The sequence below is a fragment of the Lipotes vexillifer genome, unplaced genomic scaffold (assembly GCF_000442215.2).
Source record: "Lipotes vexillifer unplaced genomic scaffold, Lipotes_vexillifer_v1.1 C27304137, whole genome shotgun sequence".
Taxonomy (NCBI): domain Eukaryota; kingdom Metazoa; phylum Chordata; class Mammalia; order Artiodactyla; family Lipotidae; genus Lipotes; species Lipotes vexillifer.
In genome coordinates this window covers 2,526-4,185 of record NW_006793578.1, presented here as the reverse complement: position 1 = coordinate 4,185, position 1,660 = coordinate 2,526, and the positions used below count along the sequence as shown (strand labels likewise).

Genomic DNA, 1,660 nt, shown 5'->3' with positions numbered 1-1,660 from the left:
CTCATAATCTTTCTGTCTTCATCAAAGCCTACACCTACCAAAGAGACTAGCTGGTCAGAGGCAGGCAGGATCTGAGCAGAGAAGCCAAAATGAGGGGAAGAGCAGATTGACCTAAAGACCAGGAGCAGGAGGACCAGCCATACGTCCACTGTCAGCCAGTGGGTCTGGGGATGTTGGCACCTGCATACAAGTCCTCTGGTGTGCCTGTCGGCCACACTGGTCACATTTATGTGGTCGGTATTTGGTGTGTATCCAAGTATGTCTTCTAAGTTCATTGGAACGGAGGAAGGACCAAGTACAGTCTTCTCACGTGCATTTATAGGGCCTTTCACCTGTGTGTTTGCGTTGGTGACTCACGAGGTGGGGGTGCTTAGTATAAGCTTTTTCACAGTTCTCATAGTCGCAGCAGTAAGGCCTTGAAACTGGGGATCTCCTCCTGGGAGCCCTTTCTTGGGCCCCGGAGTACTACTCTGCTCTCCGTGGAGCAGGTAAGGGCTGCTTAGGTAGGAAGGGGTCTTCCTGGGAGACTGGCCGGCTCACAAAAGAGTCCTGGGATTCCAAAGCCAGCAATAATGGGGATCCAGCTGGGGGCATTGCAAAGTTGTGGGGTTTCTAGGAGGCAACATCTGATCCAAAGAGGGGAGCATTGCCGGGGCCTCAGTGGAAGGCATGGTTGGATCCAATAATGTTTTAGGTGTTAAAGGGCCTCTGTTAAGAAGTTACTGTTGGGAGGCCAGAATAAGGCACTGTTCACATTCTGATGTGGGACATCATTGGGATTCCACTGGCAGGTGAGAACTGGCGGCCCATTCGGGGGCATCCTTAGATTCCCACCAAAGGTCGGGGCCACCCCTGGAATACTGGGCTCTCCTAAGGGCAGCACCTGGGGCCCCTTGAAAAATCATCATTCCTGGCTGGGAAGGAGACATTCCCTGAGTGTAAATCATCTGGGAAGGAGTGAAAGTCACTTGAGGGCAGTAGCTCACACCGTGGTCAGGCAGCGACATACTGAAGCGTGGCCCCATTTCACTGGCATTCTGCCTGGGTGCCTCAGCAGAGGCCAAGGGGCTCTTCTCCAGCTCTGTGCACTGAGGAACATGTTGAATGCCTGATGGGCCATGATTCCAAGAGGTGTGCACTCCACTGCTTCTGGGAGATGAAGACATGTCCAAGATGGACATTGACTTCTCAGTATCCTGAGTGGGAATGCTGTGGGCAGGTCTCTGTGAACTGGTGCAGAGCCACATGCCACTGGCTTAGGCCCTTGGCTCCCTGCTCCATCTTAACCTGGGATCAGTTGCACATCGAGACTCCACCATTTACCACTTTATTTTTGTATTTTATTTGCTTTTGTATGTGCCCAGAGAGGACACATACCGAATGAAGAAAAGCACTCAGAAAATGATTTGGGAGTTGACAGATAGCCATTTGAGTAATCAGCTTTGGATAATTGAGCTCTTCCATTCATCCATTTATTCATTCAACATTTATCAAAGCTTCTATTTGTTAGAGACTAGTTTGTGCTAGAGACACAATGGTAAGCAAAGTAGACCTGGTCCCTGTTGTTACAGAGATTACATTCATTTTTCTTACATTGTTACAAATATATAAGGAATTTTATGCCAAGGAGAAACTGAAGAAAGCATAAATTTACCTTTCA

At 49.0% G+C, this 1,660-nt stretch overlaps 1 pseudogene; it reads right to left on the bottom strand.

Annotated features, from left to right (window-relative positions):
- Window positions 1-111: 111 nt before the first annotated feature.
- Window positions 112-1,281, bottom strand: LOC103087320 (Krueppel-like factor 17 pseudogene; annotated as a pseudogene).
- Window positions 1,282-1,660: the final 379 nt, after the last annotated feature.